The 25,217-nt window shown below is 39.0% G+C and overlaps 1 long non-coding RNA gene across 2 annotated transcripts in view; it reads left to right on the top strand.

Moving 5' to 3' along the window:
- The window catches only part of LOC128141099 (uncharacterized), a 32,309-nt gene extending 7,697 nt beyond the window's left edge, over window positions 1-24,612 (top strand). The window contains exons 3-4 of one of the 2 annotated variants that reach the window (XR_008234903.1): window positions 2,063-2,829; window positions 23,689-24,612. This is a non-coding gene — a long non-coding RNA (uncharacterized LOC128141099). Of the gene's footprint in view, window positions 1-2,062; window positions 2,830-3,744; window positions 3,798-23,688 lie in introns of those variants that run through there. The other variant, XR_008234902.1, reaches the window with a different exon arrangement.
- The last annotated feature ends 605 nt before the right edge of the window (window positions 24,613-25,217 follow it).

The raw sequence follows: 25,217 nt of genomic DNA, 5'->3' as shown, positions 1-25,217 counted from the left end.
CTAGCTGGTACATGCATGGATAGGCCTGTCCCCCTCCTCACCATTTTCCTTCTTTCTATTCATGAATTCTATTTCATAACAGTAATAATATACTCCAGGCAGTGCATTTCTAGGGAATGATTGCATTTCTCAAGTGGGTAAAGTCATTTGGCCTTTCAGCCTTATGCCTTGCAACACCTTCCTAGGCATGTTATAATTGCCCAGGAATACACTATATCTTGTGTATTATAATTCTTACACGCCACTGTTTCTTTTTCACTCGACCAGCCCAAATAGGCTCCAATAGGAAAACAGAAGTCGTCAGGTGCATTTTTTTCAAATGAGTCTCTCAGATATACTTGCAAAGCTTGGAGTGTCTCATGCACATATAATTTAAATGCATTAATTTACAAATATTAATCATTTAACATCCTGTATACAATATAATGGTCACATTCTCTTGTCCCTTGACAATTCCAGAGCACTATCTCCTGTGTCTTTAAGGTGGCAGCAGCATGAGATGACACACTTGATTTAATAAGACCGTGGAGCCACATGCAGTGATATAATAGAATGCTTAGATATTTTTAAGTGAGATGCTATAGCAAATGTTTATGAAAGCATAAAAGGAATCACTCTTGTAGAGCAATCTTTGAGTCTAATGATCAAAGAATGTACAAGGCATTCTGCTCAGTTTATGGCAAACTACTGAAGTCAAAACTTACTTTAAGTAGGAAGAGAAAATAATTTAGGCATCAAAAATATCCTCAGGTTTAAACAGGAAAAATTCTCACAAGATATTACTAGTCCCTCCAACACAGAAGTTTGACATACACGCTTATGGCTCAGCAGAACTGGTCTGAAATCTGAGTCAACTTCATCTTTTCTGAGTTACTAGGGTTCACTTTTGAAGTTATGATTCAGTCTGCCATGGATACTTTGTACTCCTGTAGTAATTTTCAACCAAATATCTCTGATAACGCAATGAGCTTTAATGAATCAGGCCTTCTGGCAAAGTCCAAAAGGAAGGTCAATTAAGTAGAAACTAAATTATGGCAGTTTGCTAAGTTAGCACTTTTTATACCTGTAATTATAAAATGGGGAAATCCTGCCCTACCAGAGTCAAATATTCTTCCAGTAGTTGCATCCTTAGTTTACTTTTTGCTTCCTCTGGAGGTGACACCTCCCATTGCCTGAACTAGAGCTGCCCTAGACTTAACCATAGTAGATGTAAGATTGGAGGATGACTGGGCAGTTAAACACAATACTGTGTCTTAGGGTGCTTCAGTTCTGCCCCCATCCTGGCCTGGACTTCCCATGCCTGTTACAGCCACACTTCAGATGTGAAACGGTAGTGCACACAGTGCCTCCTCTGAAACTCAGCCAGCTAGAGGCGGTGACTTCCTCTCTATAAGAGTGAGCTGATAAATAAAATGAAGGCCACAGCCAAAAATGAACATATTTCAGCAGCCGGAAAGTGCACACATTTGTGCTATCTATGGCAAAGGGCTGTTAAAGCCCTGAAGAGACTGTTCCTAAACTAACTGGGGCAAGAACAAGATGAAGATTTTAATTTTGCATGATGTGTAATGTCAAGTTTATAAATAAATAACAAATTGGAGTTTCCCATGATTCCCTTCTTCGGTTTTGGTATACCTGCTGTAAACCAACATGGTCCTGGAGAAAACAAGGTGTAAGACTAACCAAGTTTACAGCCCTGCTTTGTGGAAAATAAAGCAAGGGGAGGTGAACTAGAACAGATAACTGGGATACATTCCATGAGAAAGAATTTTTCTTCAGAGTGAATGTTTAAGACCTATTAAAAATGTCAATGAGTTGAAGGCAGAGATGAAGATGGGTCCAAACCACATCCCCAAATCCAATATGACTCTTAAAAGAGGGAAAAAGAAAAAAAGGAGGTGAACATTAAATTCCAGAATAACTGTGGGCTTAGGAAGACTGAGAATTCCCATCATCCATGAGCTCTAACCCAACAGCTTCTTCTGTAGGTAATGATTTCAACCCCCTTTATCAGAAAAACAGAAAGTCTTAGTCATTGGTGGTGTCTCTTCTCCTCTCATAGGTATTATCTTTGGCTCAGATACTTGAATGCCTCGATATCCTTTGGGACCAGCTCCTGCGTGACTGGAGCTTTAACGGCACTGCATTAAGTTCCCCCATCTCTGCCCGAGGGACAGTAATCCATGCCTCCTACCTGCATGAAGAATGCCTTCATCAGCAAACAACAGTTATTCTGAAGCTGGAAGCTCTCGGTCTTCTTGTTAAGCTGTTTCACTTTGTATAAAACAAACACTCCTTCACACAGAGAGGGAACCAGTACTGCCTTCTACCGGAGTTTCCTAACCACTCGTCTATACATCCATCTTCATCTACTTTCTGACACAACAGCATCCTCTGCAACAGGGCAGCCTGCATCCCGCAAGACTATCCTGATGGCGAAGCTATGAGGGGATAAGGTAGAAAAAATTCCTCCTCCTGTATGTGTGTGTGGAGGGGGCAGAGGCTTAGCTGGCTATTCCTGCACTTCATGCAAGCAAGCTCTTGTTTTATGACTCCCAGAAGGGCCTTAATAAGAGGCCAAAAGAAGGGGACCAATACAGCATAACAGTGCCAAGACTTAGGCAGATGTACACGTCCAGCTACAGAAATTTCAGTTTTCTGTGCTTTTAGGATCAGGCCTGAGTGTCATTGTTGCCAGTGTTTTCCCATATCGGACTTAGACAACTTGAAAAGGCATGGGAGTACCTCATTTTCCCTTCAGAATCTGAACCTTAATGTACAGCATATTAAACTGTAAAGCAGCTGGACAAGTATTGCGATTGACATCAGGTAGGTAACAAATATTAGCTCACTGTTTGATGTTGCATACATAGATGCCTGGAATTCAACAGGTACCTGGCACCAGTCACACTCAGTCACTGACAGGCAGGTAACTCCTCGTTACAATTGTGCAGTACTTGGCTCTAGGATCGTTTTACCATTTTCCTCAAATTCATCAAACAGGCTTTGAACAAGGTTATGACATCTGGTTTCAAATAGAGGGGGTTTCTAACAATTATTATCAATTAAACCATGGAAAACTACCAAATGGCAATAAGAAGAAAAAAAAAATCCATTATCAGGTCATAGTGGACTATTTTGCCAGTAGTGAAGAAGGGTCTGACAGATTAACATAACTATTTTAAATATAAAAAAAATCTGTAACATTGCCAGCCTTCCTCTATGATACAAATTCCTTCTCTCTCTTTAGAAGAATTATACTTACCACTCTTTGCTCTTGTTTATTATCAGAATAATAGTCTTTCACCTGAGAAAACAACAGTGTGTTATCAGTGACTGATCACACAGCAGTATGAATAAATAAGTAATGACAAAATCATAGATGAATATAGTTTGTGAAATACTGATGAAATTACAATTGTTTTCAAGACACTTTTAAAGATTCATTACTAGAGGTAAACACTTTTGTAGAATTACAAACTGTTTTGAAACCAGTTGTGTAGAAAGGCAGTGATCAAACATAATTTATCAAATTAATTTCACTACAAATAATTTATTAATAATTTTAAAGATCTATAAGAACCTGGAACTCAAGGAGTGACTAAGTACATTGAACTGTTATTGATACTACTAAAGGCAAATGAAAAAGTTAAACAGAATAATGAATAGGACTGCAAAATACATGATATTTTATATCATACATGTTATTTTAAATTATGGATTGTCTCCATACTTGTTTTTCAGAATGAGCTCATGCATTCACTCTTTCAGCAAGGAGCAAAAGTTTCAGTACGTTGTGAATTTGAAGATATTCTCGTCTTAATCATGACATAATTTACTTTTTGTTCTGAAAGACCCAAGCGATGTTAGGCAATTACATATATAAGGAATACTGCCATGTAAGTATTAAAATGTGATAGGTAGTTTTTGCTCTGCAATGATAATAGAGCCATGAGTGATATGAATTGATAGGGAATACAATCTATTTCTGTTGAAGACATTTACTTTCACTGTTAGCATATACATTAGCAACATAGTTTATGTTTACCAGGAGACCTGTCATTCAACTGACAGATGGTTCCAGTGGCTGAACGTAAAGCAACTCACTGAAATTATTCAGTGATTCCCAAACTACTTTAACAATGTATTCCAAATTCCCATCATTTTATGTGAAACTATAATTTATTTATTGCTGTCACTTCTTATACAGCCCCCATCACTCCAGTCTGAGTACCTCCCAGTATTATAAAGCATATATAGAAGATATATTATTTCTCCCTCTTCCTCTTCTTTCCAGTCAGCAAACATTTTGGAATTGTTTTATTTTACCATATATCTGTATCTCTGTCTATTTGGGAAGAAAGAATAAATCCTGCTTCTCCCTCATGACTTTTACTATATGCGTACACACACACATACAAAAAATATAAATACTCTTTTTATATATACATATATCATATGTATACCACATACACATATAAATGGTAAAAGTTGTGACAGGGAAGTGGGATTTGTTCTTTCTTCCCAAATACATAGATTTGATTTTCTGGGGAGACTTAATCTGCTTTTCTAGCCCCAGTACCTTCAACGTTTTCTTCCAGAGAAACCACTCTGGGAAGTTTGGGGGTGCCTGTCTGTTCCCCATGTGTGCATAGCAGGATGACTTTGAGAAGTCATACCTTCTCCTCAATACCAGCGCTGCATCTTGAGGCAAGGCACATATAAGTGTTTCACATTTTATTTCCAAAGTGCTGAATACGGCCCCAAATCATCTCTTTGTTCTGGAGGTCTCCAATTTCAAACGACTCCAGGCATCAGGGAATTAATGCTCGGATTATTCTGAAGTTCAAATTCTCACCTCAGCACTCTGGTATCCTTTTCATTGGTGACATTTACTTGGAATATTTAAGCCAGATAAACCTAGACAGGAATTGCTCTATACTTCTTGAGCCCAAGCTCAGTCCTCCCCAGAAGTGAAGATGAGGTTGAAATCTGAGATAACTTTGTAAAATCCTTTCGTAGGAAGAGGATGAGCATACAGCAGGCAGAGGGATTTCTGATCTGGAAGCACCACACTGCTGGGCTCCCCTTGGGCAGCCAGCATCAATGTCCACCCACACACAAAAGGGTCACGCAGCACACCCAGTTAGGTTCTCAGTCTGAAACTAGTGCCAAGTGTGTACACTTTGTCCCTTTTCACCTTCAATCAGCTTGTCTGTTCATGCCACAGAGAAGAGAGAGGAGAAAGCAAAGAGAAACCCTTGCTCAGAAAGCACCACTGCACACAAAGAAATGTCACCTCCCAGCCCAGGATCTGGACTTTCCCAGCTAGCCTGTTGAGCTGCAGGAGCACGTGCCAGTTTTCTGCCAAAACATGTCAGAAATCAGTAGCTGCCAGAGCTGGGAGATGAATAAATGATGTTTGTGTTGTGGGACGTGGGGCCAGGAGTGTGTCATGCTCCCTGTTCCCACAGGACAACTGATAATCCTAAAATAATCCAGAAGTCTCTGTACAGTGGTTTTTTCATGTTCATGGACCAGACTAATCAGGGCGTGCTACAGGGATTAACTGAGTTAACTGTTGCAACTCAGAGAGAAGGAGAAAGTGCATGCGGAGCAATGGGTGAAATGAGGCAGCAAGTTCCTATAAGGAGTTCTGCATTCAAATAAAAACTAATCTGTTCAGCATTTCTCAGCCTATGTGCTCTATGGTTTTGCATGTGGCTTTTGGTACTGCTAGAGCTTCTTCAAAACCAGCACAGCAGGGTAGGTCAGCTTTTGCAGCAGGGTGGGAGTTTGGGTACACTGCTCAGGCATTAGCTATGGCTGTGTGTGGTAACTGTCTAGGGACACAAATGACATCAGACCATCAGACTATGAATAAATGGGGGCTGGTGATCAAAGCACACTGTGCTTGGTTAGTATGACCATGAGTGTGGGAACAGTGACTTCAGCGCACACTGAAATTGTAAGGGACCAGCTGTATCAGCTGAATGTTCACAAGTCCATTGGGCCTGATGGCATTCATCCCAGAGTACTGAAGGAGCTAGCGGATGTTATGGCAGGACTCCTCTCAATCATCTACCAAAGGTGTTGGGAGTCTGGGGAGGTGCCTGCTGACTGGAAGCTGGCTAGTGTTATTCCAGTCTACAAAAAGGGTGTGAGGGAAGACCCAGGGAACTACAGACCTGTTAGTCTAACCTCAGTTCCTGGCAAAATTATGGAGAAGGTCATACTGGGTGCTACTGAAAGCATTTAAAGAATAATAAAATCATCAGGCACAGTCAACACAGGTCCACAAAAGGAAAGTCCCGTTTCATTAATTTGATATCCTTCTATGATAAGGTCACCCACCTAGTGGATGAAGGGAAGGTGGTAGATGCAGTTTTTCTGGATTTTAGTAAGGCTTTTGATACTGTCCCTCTCAGCATCCTTCTGGAAAAGTTGTCCAACTGTGGGATGAGCAGGCTTACAGTGTGCTGGATGAAGAACTGGCTGAAGGGCAGAGCTCAAAGGGTTGTAGTGAATGGGGCTACATCTGGCTGGTGACCGGTCACTAGCGATGTTCCCTGTTCTGTTCAATATATTTATCAATAATCTGGATGCAGGAGTTGAATGAACCATTAGCAAGTTTGCTTGTGATACCAAACTGGGAGGTGCTGTTGACTCTCTTGAGGAACAAGAGGCCTTGCAGAGGGATCTGGATAGACTGCAGCATTGGGCAATGATTAATGGGATGAAATTTAACAAGTTGAAATGCCGAATTCTGCACCTAGGACAGAGTCATGCTGGGCACAAGTATACATTGGGAGAGGAGTGGCTGGAGAGCAGCCCTGCAGAAAGGGATCTGGGGGTGCTGGTTGGTGGTAAGCTCATTATGAGTCAGCCGTGTGCCCTGGCAGCCCGGAGGACAAATCCCATCCTGGGGTGCATCAAACACAACATAACCAGTCGGTCAAAAGTGTTGATTATCCTGCTGTGTTCAACGTTGGTGCGGCCTCACCTTGAGCACCGTGTGCAGTTCTGGGCCCCACAGTGTCAAGGTACTGGAATGTGTCCAGAGAAGAGCAACAGAGCTGGTGAAGGGGCTGGGAGGAAGGTCCTGTGAGGAGCAGTGAAGGACTTGGGGATTCTCTAGTTTGGAGAAAAGGGGGCTGAGGGGCAAATTCATTGCTGTCTACAGCTTCCTGCAGAGGGGAAGTGGAGACGGAGGTGCTGATCTTTTCCCCCTGGTATCCAGTGACAGGACGTGGGAATAGTTCAAAGCTGCTCCAGGGGATGTTCAGACTGGAGATTAGGAAGTATTTCTTTACTGAGAGGGTAGTCAAACATTGGAACAGGCTTCCTAGAGAGGTGGTCAATGCCCCAAGCCTGTCCGCATTTAAGAGACATTTGGACGATGCCCTTAACAACATACTTTAACTTTGGGTCAGCCCTGAAGTGGTCAGGCAGTTGGACTTGGTGATAGTTGTATGTCCCTTCCAACTGAAATAGTCTCATCTCTTCTCTTCTCTTCTCTTCTCTTCTCATCTCTTCTCTTCTCTTCTCATCTCTTCTCTTCTCTTCTCTTCTCGGTTTTTTAAAAAGACACACCAAAGGGTTATAGGTATCTTTATTGGCATGGTGATGTCATGCCAATAAAGGAAAAGACATAGCCAGAAGTGGGTAATTCAGAGAATCCCTGAGGGCACTTCCAGACTCCTTAGCATTGCAACTGGGGAATGGCATAGCACAGTGCACATTGCACATTGCAAATGCCAGGACATCCAGACATGGAGAACTGGACTATACGGGTAGTATCAGAGGTCTAGCAGCAGAATAGTGAAACATGCTGTGGCATCAAACTTAGGACTCTTGTCTACCACCAATGTTGCTGTCAGCAATGACTAAGGAGTAGGGAAAAGTCTAACAGGAAACGTGATGTATTCAAAAAGCACGTAGACAAGGTACTCCAGAACATGGTTTAGTGGGCATGGATGATGGTTGGACTCGATGATCTTGAAGGTCTTTTCCAACCTAAATGATTCTATGATTCTATGTTATAGGGTAAAGGAAACAGGGTGAGTGGAAGGATTTCCTAGGATCAGAGCCAAAAGCTTTGATGACTTCTGAGGAGAAATATCCATTTGGAATTGATGGATGTATTTGCATGTGGACAAATTCGAACATTTTACCTATTAAATGTACTGTGTATCAGAAGCTGATGAGGACTTTTTTAGAGGGAATTTCTTTATATCAAAATTTTGGTATCAAATCTTTCAGAAAACAACACTGATTTACTTAGTGTTTAGGTTTTCTAATAAAACGTCTGCTTCTATGTCACATTAACTATGTAAATATTTGAATTTAAGCCTAAAAGCACTGAAATAATGGCTACCCAGTGAAATAGAGGTTCTTGTCAAAGAATGAAAAACAAAGCCCTACGTACACCTACACAAAACTGAGCTAGAAGAAAACTTTTTTCCTTCACCATGCAGCATACCATATTCCATGTGTCTGCTTCTGAAAGAAAAAAAAGAGAAAAAAACCCTCCTACATTTAATATCCTCACATTAAAATTTGTATTTCAGTCAAAGCCCTACAAATTTTATGTCTTCTGTCTGTGTGCTACATCAGCTAGAAGACATATGACAATTCAGCAAATGCAGACTTTTCACACCAAAGGAGCAGTCAATTCCAAAACTGAGTAGTTTTGGGAAATAAAAAGTTTTGCATGCAATTTTCTCTGATATTCCTCCTGTATAGCCAGGAGAGCACATCTAACATCAGTTATTACTGTTAGTAGCAATAAGGGGGGTGGAGTGGCGGGGGAAAGCAGTTTGCCTAGTACTTTTCTTATCACAGAGTATATTAATCTCTAGTTGTATGCATGGTGTGAGGAAATGGTTGTTCTCTGTATGCTATGAATCCAAGATTTATTTTTAAGCTGTCAAAAAAATCTGGCCAATTAGAGTAGCTATTAAAAGAGTTTGCCACTATGCAGTTGTGGTACTGGTGGTGACTGTGGTACTGGTGAGTTTAGACAGCTGTCATGTGCAGGCAGGATCTCCCTCTGGAAGGCTTCAAAAGCATGTTCTTCTTGGACCATACAGGTAACTCAAGCATCTCTTCAAGGATGTCTGCTTCTCTAAGTACTTGCTTATATACTTGACTCTAACTCTAGACGATATACCTGGGTACATCACTGACCCCCATGCAACATAACTCCACATTAAAAGAAGCATTATCTAATGCTATTTAAAACACATGATGGACGAGCAAGAATTTTGTTCCTGCCACTCACCAGATGTATGACTTCAGGTAAGCCAGCTTCCTTGGCCTCTGCATACCCATAGAGGCTATGATTTATGACAGAGTCTATTCTTAGGTCAAAAAGGTGTAATGAAAATAAATCACTATTGCAAAACCCTACAGGACAATCAAACAAGGGAGATTATATAACTGAAACTAAAGCATTCATTTTATTTATAAATTTTTAAATTAAGAATCATACCCTTTTATCAAGTTCAGCAGGATAATCTTCACATGAATTCAAGCCTATATAGGCTGAACCGAGGGAATATTGCTGGACTGCTTCCGTACTCCAAAGAGAAATTTACTCTCGCTGCACCTTATATTTGTATCAGAGATGCATCTGCTAAACAGCTGCAATCCAATTTGCCTTTATTTTCAGATCAACGCAAACAGCAACAAATTTGGTTTCCACTGACCATTTGTTTAAGAGAGATGCTTTTACTGATCTTGCCAACACTAACGTTCATGGCAATGCTTGAATTATTCAGGACCACTTTGCTTAAAAACAATTTATGAAGCTCCATAAATGTATGGAGTTATTAGGAACATATTGTAATACAGCTTGTCAGACTTCAAGACCTAACCCTATTAAATGAGGTCATTAATGACAAAATCAAGTACATAAATACTTAATTTTTGCAGACATGTAAAGTTATCTTGATACTTTTCTGAATATGGGTATTTTCCCAAACCAGGACCTTTTTCAGTGGTAGAGTTGGTGGGAAGATTTTTCTCCTCATAAAAAATATATACCAAGGGACAGGACTGAAGAAAAAATGTATGGATTTTCTGACAAGAAAATTAACTTGTAAAAAAAAAAGTTTTGCAAAATATCCTCTTGGTCTGGTTTTCCCCAGCAATTTTTACAGATTTTTTTTAATCCAATCTGCTTTCTGTAAAACCAATTTAAGGATTAATATGTATGTATGTGTTTGTATTACAACCACAAATATTTTAAACTACTGAAAAATAGCTATATAGCAAGAAAGAAATAGACATCAATTTTTCTCATGGGTACTTAGAAGTACGCACGAGTTTGTTACTGGATGAGTGAGCATGAGGAACATCTAATGGTGAAACCTTTACCCTTTGCTGCAGAAGCTGGTGGAGAGTCAGAAAAGATGCTATCAGGAAAGAGTTTGCAGAAATCAAAAAAAGCTGTACAGAATATAGAGACATAGCTAGTGAAGATAGGGAAACACTGATTAAAGTTATCGTAAAAGCATTCCCTTTTTCAGTTAGTTACAAAGGAAAGGTGAAGCTTCTTGTCTTTTACATTGCATCCTAAATAATTCTGATGCATTTCCACCACAATTATCTAACTTCATTTTCCATGAGGCTTCCCACTTGGTCTGCATGCAAGCCTAAATCTTCATGGTATAGATCTACAGTGCAGACTGGCTTTTGCTCTTTCTTTTAACAAGAACTACAGGAACGGGTTTGTAGGGTGAAACATCATTGAGACTTTCACATCCATACTACACATTTCAGGGATTACCTCAGACCCCTTTCAAAAATTTCATTTTCTTTCACCCAAGAAGAACCCAGTTGATGTGCTCCAAGGTTTTTCTGCAAAGTGAACCAAAGCATGCTGTGTGGGAATGACTGGAAAATTTGCTCCGTAAGTACACTGGCAATCCAGCCTAAAATAATAATACAGACACACCTTTCATCTGTCAGAGGATGGGTGGCCATTTCCTCACTTCTGTGTTGGACAGCATTGTTTGTAAAGAGGAATCCTTTACTAATATGAAAATCAGCCACATGGTTTCTCATGTGGATACCATACATGAAATGAAAAATGAAATTCTGGAAATGTACTTTTTGGGGAAACAACCTAACCAAATATTTGCAAACCTTGTTATTCCATTGTATCTTAAAAATAACTCAAGGAATTTATTGACTACTTTTGGTAATTTGTTCATGCCAGCCATGACACACATACATACTTGATCATTATCTGCATTTTAAGCATCTGTCCAAAGAAAGAAATTAACTTTTACAATTTGCAGGTAATGATTTGAAAATTATTGGTGAACATAGATTTAATGTTTTCTATAAAAGTTAGGTCTATATTTTAATGTACTTTCCCCCTTTCTTCCTCATAGACAATAACAGGCTTCTGCGGCTGATCATTTTTCATTTCTCATGAGCACCTTCTCATTTCTTTGGGGTTTTTTTATTAATAATTTCAAATATCATAACAAGGCATTCACCAGCTTAGACCTCTAAATTAATACTTGATCTTTGATCTACTGTACTGTGTATTTCATTAAATGGTTGCATTATGTCCTCATTGGAAATTTTATTCTTTGTCCTGAAAGACAGTTTTCTATTCTATCTGTTGTGCAAAGTCTAATTTTAGTTTCTGTGCTTTTCAGGGCGTTAAAAAATGAGGAGCGAAATCCATCTTAAGTTCTGTTGCAAGTTATATACAAGTTTTCAGTAATATAAAATAATAATGTAAACATTTCTGGCACCAAAAGAAAGACTTAATCTTTTCCTTAATTAATTTTCTAGACTTCAAGTGTAGTTTTGGCCCTGGTGCTTACAGAATTCTTTGATTTGGTGACTTAGCAGCTTACATCTTCTAAAATGAGGAAACATTCAGAAATGAATATGTGAGTGGTTCAGGGCATGAGAATGTGCATCACTGGGAGAACATTAACGTGAAGTCATATTTTGAAGCTCTGAACGAAACAGGCACAGAGTTTATAAAAGAATACGTATGAAGTCTGTATGTGATAAATACAACTACACATTGATGTCATCAAATTAAACTCTGGGAGACTGAAGAGCTGGCCTATATATGTTTAGGCACCCATCACACCCTCAAATAGCACTCAGTCCACAGAGCAGTAGTGAAAATGGAGTTGAACAGTCAGAATTGAGAAGTAGGACTTGAAAACTTTTTGTTCCTGCTTTTCTAATAACAGGAGATTCTCATTGATGAGAACTGAACTAGGAATTGCAGAACTGGTCTTCACCTTAAAATCACCCTCAACAGAAAACTAAACATCCTGTCTTCTTCTCTTGTCAGGGAATTTTATTCATAGTCATTGGCAGAACTGAAAGCCAGAAGCTTTATTAGACCTACAGACTGAAAAATTGACTTATTTTAATTTGTCTTAAAGCCCAGAGCTGTCAGCAAGTACCTCACTGTCTGAAGAGGTAGCCTTAGGACAATTTTTGTCTGGGCAGTTAGTAGGATGTGCATGTAAGAGGAAGAATGTACATGTACCTAAGGAGCACACAGTACACTCCTTATCTTGGATTATATAAATCCTGTTGTTTAAGATGATCTGAGAACTATATGCAGTCGGAATTAGCATCCCTCAGTGAGACAAATTGTCCCTTGCCTAAATTTGCAATAGAAATGTGGGAAGATAATAGAATGCTAAGGCTTTATTTGGAAAAAAATAAAATAAAAAATATAATTTTTAAAGTGTTTCTACCAGTCCCTTTAAATGATAGTTAAAAGATTTTTTTGAGTTCCAGATGACATTTAAAAGTTGCAAGTTTACTACTGGCTCTAAACCTCTCAAGGTTTTTTCAGGTTGCAAAGCACAGCCATTCCCTGAAGATTCCTTTTTTTCTATATGGTTTTCAAGGCATCTGATATAAAATTCTCTACGATTTTCCTTTTCTGACTTTATTTAGAAGAGATGGGAGTGATAGATTTCTTTCAACTTGGTTTTGAAAGATCTGTAAGAATGGTCTTAATTCTGCTGAAACTTAAAGTTTGAAGAACCATCTCACTTCTCTGTCATATTTGAAGCTTGTCCCCTTCTTCTAAGGAATAAATCTGGTCATAATAATTGTCCTTGTGATTAACAATTAGCAGATATGAGTCTGTAACAAATTCACAAATCTTAGTTTTGTGACAGGATGCACACTGACTAATAGAAACATATAGCATAGATCATACACAGCCTGGGAAATCAGAGTACCTAAGCAAGGTGGCTCCATTCCTGTTACGTTGAATAGACTGGGAGAGATGTTTATGGAAAGTGTCCAAGAGACACTCCCTTCTCTCAGTGCTGCTTATGCATTTTACCTGCTGACTCTGCAATGCAAAAAGGAGGATTTAGCCTCTAGCAGGAGAGTGCTGTTGCCATCAGGCCACAAAGCCTTGAGATGTCCACCTCTGACACAACTATTTCCTATGTTCAGACCCTTCTGCTGGGTAGTTTCACTAATGGTACACCATATATAGTATAGCCAATTATAAAATCTATGCATTCAATAATTCCACACGTATTTTCATAACCTACTAATCCATCACAGAAAATGAGGCATTTGCAAAAATATCTTGTAATGTATGACAAAAAGATTGGACAGACATATGTATAGACAGAGACTGGAAGGAGGATCTAAGATTTTATGCAAAAACTCTGAACGTTCTCTATCTTGGAAAAAATCTGTTCTACTCAAAACTAATTAAAAAATCTCCACTACATGAAATGGCATATTTCATCACCACTCAAATGTACTTCTAGTCTTTGCTTTTAAACTTACTTACACTGACATCTGCTTCCTAGAAACCTTTTATAAAAAGTTTTGCAGTATTCTGTAAATTTTCAAAGGACCTAACTTATCCACTACAACTTTAGAGAAGTAATAATAGAAGTCTATGCAATAGTTCCTATTTTCTGGTGCAGGATATACTCGGATATACCCCTTAATATTCTGAAAGTATGAGCTGATTCATACTTTCAAAATATTTAGCACACCTAACTACATTCAAAGCAATAGTCCATTGTAAAACTGTGGATCTTTCCTGCAAAAAACATGTCCTAGGTGAAGTATAGTTCTGAAATAATGTTAGTTCACATTATAACAAGAATCATACCTGAGACTGCCAACATGGAAAAACTCTAATAGTTATGGAGTTGAGACTCAGTAGAGAGAGTTCTTCCTTAATATCTAATATGACCTTGTAATCCTTGACTCTGGATTCACAGATTTCAAAACAGATAGTCATCCTTCAGCATCATTAACTGGAAGGAAATATTCCCTAGGCCATAACTGAAATCCTGTATCCTTTACCTCCCGGTCACAGTTCTTTCTCCTCAATTAGTATCTAAATTTCAACACAATTTAAGAAAAACAACAACCCTGGGGGTTTTTTTCTGTGTGTGTGTGTGTGTGTATGTGTGTGATTATACATCAATATGTATTATAGGAAAAATACTATTGTAAGATTAACTTTTGTCAGCAATTGTGATGTTTCCCACTTGTGTATTACTTTCAGCAATGCAAAATTTCCTAGTACCTCAACTTCCAGGGAAAAAGATTATCTCACTTCTAAAAATGTTGAGAACACTGGGCTTTATGCAACACACCTCAACAAACAGCAGATCTGGCCCTTCTTGAGGCTGATCTTTCAGCAAGTCTAAAGAGATTTCTTGATGTCATCATTTTTCATCCATCACTTTACATTCATTTTGCTGTCGAGGAAAAACTCAGTCTCTTACTTGCTTGTACCTGGTATATGATGGGTATCCAGGATACCAAGACATTGTAGGCAAAATCACAGGGTATTTTAATTCTGTTGACCTGTAATTCTTGAGACATCTTCTCCTTTTTGAGGAATTCCTTGGATTCTCTCATCCAGCCCTTGGGGTTTTTTTCCAGTCAAAGATAAATAACAGAGTATGACAGGGTTCTGCTATCACAAAGTTGCATTTCTGTCAAGACTAATGTATTTGTCTCATCAGTACAGCATACAGGGGACATGGAGAAAAGTTCATCTGAGTAGGGGGCTTTGACTTTGAGATTTTTCTTGGAGTGAAATTCAGATACAAGACGAATTTAACACCCTAGTAGTAGCTGCTTCAGGAGAGAAGAAAATTCTGATTGGGCAGGAGTAGAAAGACAGACCACTCCTATCAGTCTATTCCTCTTTGGGAGTGCCCAAATGAATGTCTGTGAGAAGACTGAATATCTCTCATGTCTTTGATCAAACTCCATATAAGGTGCTTAGATATGGAGAAATTACTTCGTTAATTTAGAGGTCTCTCTAGTCTCTCTTTATGTAGTATGGTACATATTCCATGGTACCCTGAAAATATCCTATGAAATAAAAATGGTTTAGAAAGCAGATACCATCAGCAAGTTTTGTTCACACAGCTTCTACGATGTATAAATGACTGTATACGAATCCCTAAAAAATATACTCTGAGAATGGACAGATTAAGGAGAGAAGACTTCTCTTACTAAGCCAGGTCCATGCAACTGTGGTTTTCATTTCCTTTCTAACTACTCTATATCTAGAGTTTGGAGGCTGAGGCTGAAGCCTGCAACAAACTTAAAACATTACAAAGTGAAATAAATGGGTCTCTTCCAAATGAATCCCAGATGATGCCAAGTGGAAGAAGATTTATGTATGTGTTGTATAAATATTTAATGATATGGCCAAAAACCTACTGCCACTTAGCAAAAAGACATTTATCACTGCTGTGAAATATGACTTTTTAGCCAATAAGACTAAAGTATGTTAATGACCTCGAGTGAATTGTGTTATTAGTCATTAAACATTTTCTGACTTCTGATTGGCTGAGTCACCTCTGAGATCATAGTCCCACCATCAGCCATAAGTTATTCTGTAACAGCCAAGAAATAGGCCTGAAGCTTTTTTAAAAAAAAAAAAACCTATAAAATTTACTGTAGGCATGAAACAGAACAAAGATATCTTGCATGTGAATTTCAGAAGAGCTATTTTTTTGAAATTTTTGACAAAAGCAAAAAATGCTTCATATAACTATGTGGGAACTTACAGAGAACTTCACAAACACTCTGAGACTAAAGTTTGAAGAAAATTCCCATAATCTGTTTGAAGATTCTGTTTTTTTCTGAACTGACCTTAGTCCTTATAACATGTTGAACTGTTGATAAATGTTCTTTCCATAAAGTGTTTGATTTCAATGCCTTTTCAGGTCCATTGAAATCTGTGAATAATGGATAAGCCTCTAAATGGGAAAAAATATGGCTATTCAGTTAAATCCATGCTGTTAGAGTGGACATACAGTGGACTTTAAACTGCTATTTAGAGCTGAAATTATTTCTAGTAATTCAGCTGGTTCCTCGAAAGCTAAATTATGCCAAGGTCCCATACTTGTACTGACTTTGTTTTATTGGAGTGTATATTCAAAACACTTGGCAAAGCAGAGAAAAGGAGTCTCACATTTCCCATCCTCTGAAACAGCAATGCAGACACATCAACCCCAGCATGGCAGAGCACCAGTGGAGATAGCCGGGTGATAATATGCGTTGCTTACATGTTGTGTGGGATTGAGTCCATCAGGTTTGCGACACAGCTTGCTGAACTCAGTGCAGATACACTCGTCTTGTTCAGGATGCTGTGTTCTCCTCCTCACCCGTTTCCACATCCTATATGACAAGACAGCATCAGAAAATTTGGCCCAGGGAAAACCAAGTAATTAATAGAGTATTGGAATTTCACAGACTTGGATCTTCTCACTTCTGAGCATCAGTTCTTGTTAATTTATTTCTACAATATGGACATTCATCAAAAGAAGTATTAACTGTAGGTGACACCTTAATATGCCATATGATTTTGTGGTCTGTCCTTCAGAAAGGTCTACTTTCTTCTGTTGTTAACTTTCCAGCTCACTGCCATTCAGACGATAGATTGGCTGGTAAGTTGTCTCAAACACTCGGGACATTAACAAATTCTAATTGGCTATGTAATAGGAGCAGACAGCATGTACAATGTTAAACCACTTCTGAACCACCTATTTTCTGTATGCAAATCAGACAGAAACAAATGTTTGGCCCCAGCTGGGCAAAATGTCCCATTTAGAATTCTTTTCCTCTTCTTTGTTCTTTGATGTTCTGCAAATGAGCTTTAGAACTCCGCTCTTCACACAATTCAATTTTACAGGCCCATTATCTGAGATATAATGTGGAGGTTAAATATATCAGGGCAGCCATTATGTGAAAATAATTAACAGTAATGAATAATGCACTAATTCCACTGATGAGAGATGGTTATATGTGTAATGAAGTGTTGGGGCAGCCCTGACAAATGAAATTAAAATATTTAAACACTGTTTTATGATATTACTTTGCTCATATAATTTCCTTTACCTACAATGAGCCACTTCGATTATCGTCATTATCTTGACAGCTCTGAAGGATGAAATAGTGCAGGTTAATGTGACAGCGATTAGTCAGAGAGAAAATCCATCACATAAAGCAGAACAGAGTGAGGGAGAAAGGTCTCTATACTTTCCCGTTTCAAACATGAGAAGAATGATACTATCAACATCACTTCAATATTAAATGGATAGAATTATCTTGTCATTCATTTACAGCCTCTGAAGAACTACCTATTTGTACCTGCAAAGGAAAGGTCAGCCTTTCTTAATCATCCATAAAAATATGTTGATGGATTCCTTATATCAATAATGGTGGCAGAAACAGAGTCAGGAAACAAGCTAGGAAATTTAAAAGGGAAGCACTCTAGGTTTTGTATTCAAATCTTTTCATGGTTTTGTATTTTTAAGTTTTGGTTCACACACTTGTGTGATCTTCAAAAAATGCACACTATAAAATAAAGTGAGACCACTGGCATACATTTTGTGGAAGTTGCTTCAAACGATGTTTAAATAGCAAAAGGGACTGTCCATCGCACAGTTACTCATCTGCTTTTTTGGTATGAATTGCCTATAAATACACACAAAACCTGAAAATATTCATATCTAGATGCCAAAACTTAGGCTAAAGTCAGATTCGACATTATAGTCACCTTATTTTCAAAAGTACTGAGCACACATTTCTTCCAGATACATAGGTAGACCGGCAGACCAGGCTGTAGGAAATAAGTTGAGTTTTATGCATCAGGCAGCCAGGTGGGAAACACGTGGGCAGTTAGGTACTCACATCAAGGATCCTCAGAAGAGAAATAAACAGAAAGATACCCAGTCTAACCTGGGGAGAAGTGTAAAGGAGCATGTGGAGATCAGTCACTTAAACTGACAGATCAGAGGCATGCACATCCAGAACACCAAGACACCCAAAAACCCGACTGTTTTGCCTTTCGTAGATTAGTAACAGGTTTGTGACTCCAATGGTTAATGCATTCAGTTGGGATGCTGTTTCACAGTCCTTGTTCAGATAGAGAACAGCAGAGATTTTAATCCCTTATTCTCAAATGAAGCCCGAGATTTAATTTTTCATATGAGCCTTTGAAGAAGCACAGAGAAACACCAGCTCTCACTAGCACTGGCATTTCCCTCAGGTGCAACCCCTTCAGATTCAATTTCTTTCTGTAAAACACTTGGGCATCAGTTTCCTGTTTGAGGGGAATTATACTGGCTTGGGAGGTGGGTGGATAGAGAAGGTGTAGCAGGGTACACAGAGGAATCCCTCCTCTGAAGTGCCACATAAGGGTCTCACAGACACCTGCCCCAAAAGCCATTTAAACTGTTCAGGGCGTCTTTGGCCGTTGCAGAAAAATTAGTGGTTAGAGCACTCAGGACCCTGTCTGACTAAATGGCATCTGAACAGTGGGTTTTCTTAACAACACGAACGGTGACTTTGACAGACAGCATATTTTTATTTAGGTGTCTAAATACAGCTTTTACAAGTCTAACTTTTGTCATCTGTCCTGAAAAATGTAAACTTAACTTACAAATAAAACAAACAAACAAACAAACAAACAAAAATGTGTAAATTTAGCAAAGGGACACGTTTCCTGTTCACACAAGCCATTGTAATTGCAGCTGTTCTTCCTATATTTTTATTATTGTTCTTAGTAGTAGTAGTATTATTATTAATCATATACTATGGTAGTGCACACAAAAAAAAAGTGAAAGGTGTCCCTTCACTTTCTAAGTGTGTCCAGTGTTTTAAGCACTGCACAGATACAGAGTAGCAGATAATCCATGTGCTAAAGAGCTTGCAATTTAAATAGACAAGGCAGGTAAAAGCTGCGTGTACACCAGTTTTACTCAAGTGGCACGAACAACACTGTGGCAGCAAATGTCATATGTTAGTTCCACAATGCAATGACGGCAGCGGGAGGGAGGTGTTATGCAGGAGTGCAAGATATGCCAATACTGCTCAGCATCGCTGTCCATCTTACAGGGCTGCAATCATGTCTTGAAGGCAGAACCCTTCACCAAGATGCAGTGCCTCAGAGGAAGCTCTTGAAAATTAACTTTGCTTCGTACAGCATAGTGTGGCAACACTTTGTGTGCACAAAAAGGCCTGAAAGATAAAGTGCACACAACATAACAAATCCTGGTGTTTTAATCCAAATACAATGGAAACTTATGTCTCTGTCATACTCAGCTAAGAATCTGACTTTAAGCTACACTGAGAGGTAGAGGTGGCAATTCGTAATTTACTGTTCTCCGGGACAGTCTGCAGTGTCTTTACACAGAACAATTGAACCACTACAGAAAGCAACTCTAAAAGGTGAGCAAGTCACAAATCCTACTCCCAACTGCAGCCGGTTAAAACAGAGCAAGTAAGAGGTTTGAAAACTGAGGCAGACAGGCAATACAAGGAGAAATACATCAACAAATTAAAAGGCTCATTTTCAACGTCTTTCTTCGTGCCGAGTATCAGCCCCATTGAGCTGAATGAGAGTGCACACCGCACAAGTCGGGATGAGCGGAGAGGGCACAGTCCCTCTCCACAGAGGACCACTGACCCCACAGCACCGCTGCTCACGGCACCCAGGTCTGTTTCTGTGTGGTTCAGGCTTATGCTTTTAGAAAGCTAGCATACACAACCCCAGAATAAAATCTCTTCTTTGCAAACTAGGGTCCATACAGAGGTATGCATAAGGGATGCATAAGGGACCTTTTGAGCTAATACGCTTGTAAAAAACTCATTCAAATTTCAGTGGTTCTTTCATTTTGCTACTTTTAAAATACAATTTACTTCATTTATCGGACAATGAAGTGCCTCTGTAATAAATCTAACATTAAAAAATCATTTCCAGCAAATTACTCCAATAAAATCAATGAAGGTCAGGCTCAGCTGTAGAAACAAATAAATTACCTGCTATTGATAGGGTAGGCAGACTTAATTGTCATTTAGAAAGGCTAAAAGGGATGAGGAAATCTAATAGAAGGAACACATTTATACAGCAAAAATGAGAAAACGGTGAAAGTTTCACCCTGACAGCTCCCATCCATAGGATTGACTCTGTCCCTGAGCAGCACAGGCAGTTGTTTTAACTCTCAGTAGGACACTGGTATGTGCTTTGGATCTGTCAATATTTACCTGCCTCTGTGTTGCCTTGTGATCTTTTTACCTTTCATATATTGAAACCCCCAAACAGGATTTCTGGTAATAGGAAATGAAGAATTGATAGAATTGAACAATTCCATCCTTAGATTTTTTCAGCCAGGTTAAAAGCAGTTTGACCCAATTCAGGCTTTGCAGTACTTCCAACTATTAAAGAAATATAAAGGTGGGCATTTGCTAGTGGGATTTGCCATTCTCTGATAACAAAATGATGATTTTATAGTTAAGATCCTCTTTGTAAAACAACTTTCTATTTATTTATTTTAAAAGCTGTCCAGCTGTTGCTGTAAGGAATATAAAAATGGCATTAACCTGATGTATTTCCACTGCAGCTGTGTACTCTCAGTTTTCAGCATTTTTCTTTGAAAAGCAGTTTAATTTTTTTTATGCTTATTTGTGTTTATGTCTCCTAACTGGGGAAAACAAAAGAAGACCAAAATGTTGGAATGTCTATAAGTTCAATGTTCAATTGTCCCTGAACTCTTATGGGACGAAATTTAATTTTATCTTCTTGAAAGTGTGAATCCTGCTCTGGACAGCAGAGCAGTGCTATATCCAATGACATAACTGGATATAAGGGCTTATTCAGCAGGGAAGGCTTTAAACATTCTTGTGATGAGTACAAAATGCTCCGTGAATGAGCCATTTCCAAGATTTTGCAGAACTGAATACCTGCTCTCTTGGTTTGGAGGCTCTGGTGACCTCAAGAGAGCAGATGACCTTATAGTCATCAATTCTGCATGTAGAATCATATAATCATGAGGTTTAGAATTTGCCACTGAAGAGAATGAGAAGGCATTATAAGAATTCCCTGAGACAAAGAAACTTGTTCAGCCTGGAGAAGAGGAGGCTCTGGGGACACCTTATAGCAGCCTTCCAGTACCTAAAGGGGGTCTACAAGAAGCCAGAGAGAGACTTTTTACAAGGGCATGTAGTGATAGGACAAGGGGTAATGGCTTTAAACTGAAGGAGGGTAGATTCAGATTAGACGTAAGGAAGAAGTTCTTCACTGTGAGGGTGGTGAGGCACAGGAACAGGTTGCCCAGAGAGGTTGTGATGCCCCATCCCTGGCAGTGTTCAAGGCCAGGTTGGATGGGGCTTTGAGCAGCCTGGTCTAGTGGAAGGTGTCCCTGCCCCTGGCAGGAGGGTTGGTACTAGATGATCTTTAAGGTCCCTTCCAACCCAAACCATTCTATGATTCTGTGATCTGTGGACATACTCACAACCTGACTGGACATGGTCCTGGGCAACTCGGTCTAGGTGAGGCTGCCTGAGCAGCGGTTTTGGACTAGATGTTCTTGTGAGCTCCCTTCCAACCTAAATGATTGTGTGATTCTGTGATTCTGCTTCTCAGTAGTGATTTCAAGGTCAGAGATGGTACCTGGCCAACACTAGTCAGAAAAATTGGCTGGGCTTTCTTCCTCAGAGTTCCCCAGTGTCGCCTGCTACAACGACAACACTTACTTATATGTGGCCTGAGCTCAGGCTTAGTTTAGGCTGCCCATTCAAGAACTGGAGGAATTCAGGACTGAATTCATGCTGCCTAAATTTATAAGTGACCTTTAGTGGCATTTAGAGTCAGCAGTATAAAAAAAGTACTTTCAGGCCTTTAGACATCACATAAGTTTTGATGCTGGCATTAGAATAGAATTAATTACACTGATTTATTTCCACATATGGGAAGCCTACCGTCAGTATCTTGTATGTGTGTATCTCTGCGGTAGATGTCTACTTCTGGTCAGATGAATCCCATTAATGAGCATGCTTGACTTCATGGTGCTTCCATGACCCTACAGCCTAAATAAAGACAAGTATAGCCCTAGTGACTAGTTCTTGAAATTGCTGTACTCAGCGTCTTAAGACTAAACCATTGTATGGTCTGTCAGCCCATGGAAGCCTGTTCCTCTTGGGTCAATGACTGGGGAGAGATAGGTGCCAAATGAGGTCTGTAGAAGAGAATGGTAAGAAAAGGTGAAAAGGTGGTAACCGGACAAATATCCCACAGAGCTCTGTCCCATTGCCCTGCCCATTTTCCCAGGAGGGCTCTTTGCTATATATTAATCTAAATGTCATCCTTCAATTGGCCACTGACATTTGAATCTAAGTCCAAATATATAAAAACATGCAAAGAATATGTTGTTTTTTGCACCGCAGCAAAGGAGAGGTAGAAATAATGGAGGAATCCTCCCACAGAGGAACAGGTAAAGCCACACGTACCTTATTTTTTGGTCAGTGAACAAGCATGAATGTACACTCCAGACAAACAGCTGAGGGTTGCCATCTTCTGCTCTGCAGCAGGGGTTATGAGGCAATTCACAGAGTGCTTTGGTGAGGGGACTGGACACAGTGAGCAACTGAGAGTACTCTAGAGCTGTCATGGTATGAGGGACAGATAAGGTAGTATGGTGAGAGTGTCACCTGGACGGAAGATTATTACAGTAGAAAGGTATAGGGTACACAGAAAACAATCCGAGGGAAAATAAACTCATTAGTTCCACTATTGACAGAACAATTTGTTTTCTTTTATGTGTGGATGTTTGGAGCAGACACTCTTTGATTTTACCAAAAGTATATTCTAGTAGAGCAGAAAGTTGCTCCCTCGGTGAATTAGTGCAGCACGTTACAAATACACTTGCCCTATGGGCCCACCAAAAGCATTTGAGTTCACTCCCAGAGGTCAAAAATACCAGCAGTGCCATAAAATTTGCTGTACAAGGAGGAATAGTGTGTGTATTGATTTGTGCACTCATTGCCAATACCGTTGTGTGATCAGTAAAAACAGCGGACACCTCTAGCAACAGGCAAATGCCTTCCACTTACTAAACATGAGTAACCAATACCACTTTAGTCCTGTGACCTACGGTATAATCCCTCTGGCCAGCTGACTCAGTGGTGGAACCTGTTCTCTAAACAGTGCACTGCTTAAAGAGAAATGAACTACAGGGACTGCTGCAGCAAAAGCAAAACACAGGAGGCATCCACTCCTCCTTCCTAAGACAGTGGACTTTTCTTAGTCCCAGCAAATGTTTTCTCTGCAGCTGCTCTTTCTTGCTTTTCTAGAGGTGAATGACTCTGGTGAGAGAAACTGACTGATTTTCCCCTTTTCAGAGTAAAAGAAGATGTAGAAAAACATTGAATGAAATAAAGATGCTACCAACCCATACGAGCAGAAGGGAGGATATCGTTTCCACCTGGGTCTACATGTCTACTATGTAGGTGTCTACAAAGAAATGTCTAAATAAGTTATTCTAGGGCATTGCTCATCTGACCTAAGCTAGATGTCTACTTTAGGATGAAATGAATCTCACCCTGGAAGTGCCTTTTTTATTTCTTTGCATTGGCTCTAGGAAGGACTATTCAGATGTAGACATCTGTCATTGGTTAGATGAATCCTGTCCATGCTCTTTTGCCAAATTGTACTTGCTGTCTCTCTGTCTGCCTGTCCAACTGTCACTCACCTTCTCTTTCAGCTATTAGCAGATATTAAAAAATAAATAACATTTGGAGAAGGAGTAGTCATTATTCACCACATATACCAGTGTCATTTTATTATTTTCAGTTATTCTTTGCTGTGGTAACTCTTAATAACACTTTCCCATGTAGTTAGGTTAAACAGTCTAGAAACAGAAATTAAACATCAAACATGATTTTTCTTTACAATAGTACTGGAGTAATATTAATGGGGAAAACAGCAAGAATTACACAGATTTGCAAATCTGGCAGTCATATTAAAGGTGAAATATATTGTGTGCATAGCTTTAATCAGAATACTGGACATTTTAAGAGTTCATTTGTTCTGTCCAAGGTTCCAGATAACAGAATGACAAATTATGCAGATAAGTAGGATCTGTTCTTTCACATATCATACTTGCGCTGGAAAACAGAAGCAGAGCAATGAGAGCTATTGTAAAATAGCAGTGCTGAGATGAAAGAATTTCCAAAATCTGGAACTAAATCAGTAGACAAAGTCAATGCATGAAGTTATAAACAGTAGTTTAACTTAATAATTGTGTCTTATTCATATTCAGTAAAATAGCATTGTATTTTCAGTTCTATTGCTAAGGACAAATCTTGATATAAGAGATAAAATTCCTAGGAATTTTACATGAACTGTAGGGATATCTGAAATATGATACCTCTCCTAAACCAGTGCAGAAATCAATAGAAAACAAAAATCATTGTCTGATAGGTGTGATTGCAATGGCATAATTTCTTTTTGTTGTCATGGATTTCTCTCTTACTCCTTTGCATTTTCAAGGCTGCATTTGGCAGGAAAATAACACTTTTACTGCTTTGCACCAAAGGTCTGAAGTTCCTACCCTAATTCAAACAACGACAAATCAGGTACAAAGTAGGCTTGGATGAATAATTCATTAAAAAAAAAAATGTATACAATGAATTTAACTTTTTTGTTTGTTTGTTTAACCAATGTCCTCAAACATATCACAAATATTTGTGAGTTGATCCAATTTTGAATTTATGTACTACTACTAAAACAGTAACATGGATTTTTTAGGTGTGATTGGTGAATGAGGAATATATTATTTCTGTACTCTAAGAAAATAAGTCCATTTTAAAGACTGTTTTTTGCAATAAGAGGTAAAAAATAAAACAGGAGTTTTGCTTTGCAAAACTGT

This window comes from Harpia harpyja, chromosome 4 (assembly GCF_026419915.1).
Source record: "Harpia harpyja isolate bHarHar1 chromosome 4, bHarHar1 primary haplotype, whole genome shotgun sequence".
Taxonomy (NCBI): domain Eukaryota; kingdom Metazoa; phylum Chordata; class Aves; order Accipitriformes; family Accipitridae; genus Harpia; species Harpia harpyja.
Note: the sequence above shows the minus strand (reverse complement) of the source record. Positions and strands in the feature narration are given on the sequence as shown.